A 1,363-nucleotide genomic window follows, 5' to 3' on the forward strand; every position below is an offset into this window, starting at 1 on the left:
TCCCTCCCTCCTTCTCTCTCTCCCTCCTTCCCTCCCTCCCTCCTTCTTTCCTTGTCCCCCCCCTTCCTCCCTTCCACAGCACAATGAAGTATGTTGGTCAAAGCAATATTGGAAATTATAAGCTTCAAGGTTGCCATTCTCCTCTGTCTTTTGTTTTGTTTTGTTTTTTTTAATAAGTTTTGGGGCTAAACATTGGTTGTCTTCTTGTATATGGGAATATGAACTCCAGGAGGAGTTGCCGTCAGGGGTAATTTAGCCTCCAATCCGAGTGATTTTTGTGACGAGCAAGGAGGAACGTCCAGTGAAGTTTCTGATCTCTCCCTTGGTCCTTGGGAGTTTGGAGTGGGAAGTTTCGGAGCCTGTCTTCCTCTGTTGCAGCTCTCATATTCCCACTGTCCGGGCCTTTTTTTAAAAGCCAGTCTTGATGCTGTATTATTTCATCCTGTTTCCTGCGTCCAAAGTAGATATATTTGGTGTTCTGTTTGCCTTTTGTGTTTTGGTGATTATTCTATTTTGTTTGCATTATTTCTTGCATAAGAAAAGGTTGAAAGCATCCATTTAAATAGCTCGACGATTTAGATGTGTATACGGTCCCTCCAAACTCATCTGAGAGTAGAAGGAGCGGATGAGTGAGTGTTAAGATGTCTTCTTAGCAGTAGAAGGGACAGGGGGTTGTTCCTGTGGACTGCAGTCGGAATCCTTAACCGATGCTTTAAAGACCTCAGCAGTCCTGGGGTTGTAACTCGGATATACATACTCTTGCCTGCATGCAGCCGTGGTTCATGGCGGTACTGGGATGTGCCTGGCAAGCTCTCTGTTTCTTCTTAGGATTCTTTAGTGTACAGCTCCTTACTTGGCTTAATCCCCTCTCCAGCTGAAATGATTTTCTTGGGGGCTTGGGGCTGGCAACTTGTGGTATTCATCAGGGTGAAAGGAGTTAGAATGAGCTCAGATGGATTGAAAATACTCTGCACTTCATCCTCAGGCGGTTCTCAATGCCTTTAGAAAACATTTCATTGTAATTAACAGCAACTTTAAGCGTTGAGGCGAAAAGACCCCTTAGGCTTACTTTGTTTTGTTTATCAGATTGTTTCTCTGATCAGAATCATATGTATCTATACGTAATCATAATCATGATATATCTGCATGTATATATTTACATGTATCTATGCACTAATACATATACAAGAATATAGACAGATACGCTGTTTAGTTTTGATATGATATTCACTATAATTACAAAATTAAAACTGTAATTTTAATAGTTGCGTAGTTGCAGCATGCCCAGGGAACTGTAGAAAATTTCCTGTGATATTGCCTAGCATTGTCTAGAGAGATGCCTTGTGTGTGTGTGTGTGTGTGT

General features: G+C 41.7%; 1 protein-coding gene across 7 annotated transcripts in view; it reads left to right on the plus strand.

Annotated features, from left to right (window-relative positions):
* Ano4 (anoctamin 4) overlaps window positions 1-1,363 on the plus strand; it is a 251,949-nt gene that overhangs the window by 1,544 nt on the left and 249,042 nt on the right. The window lies entirely within an intron of this gene.

The sequence above is a fragment of the Microtus ochrogaster genome, chromosome 24 (assembly GCF_000317375.1).
Source record: "Microtus ochrogaster isolate Prairie Vole_2 chromosome 24, MicOch1.0, whole genome shotgun sequence".
Lineage (NCBI taxonomy): Eukaryota > Metazoa > Chordata > Mammalia > Rodentia > Cricetidae > Microtus > Microtus ochrogaster.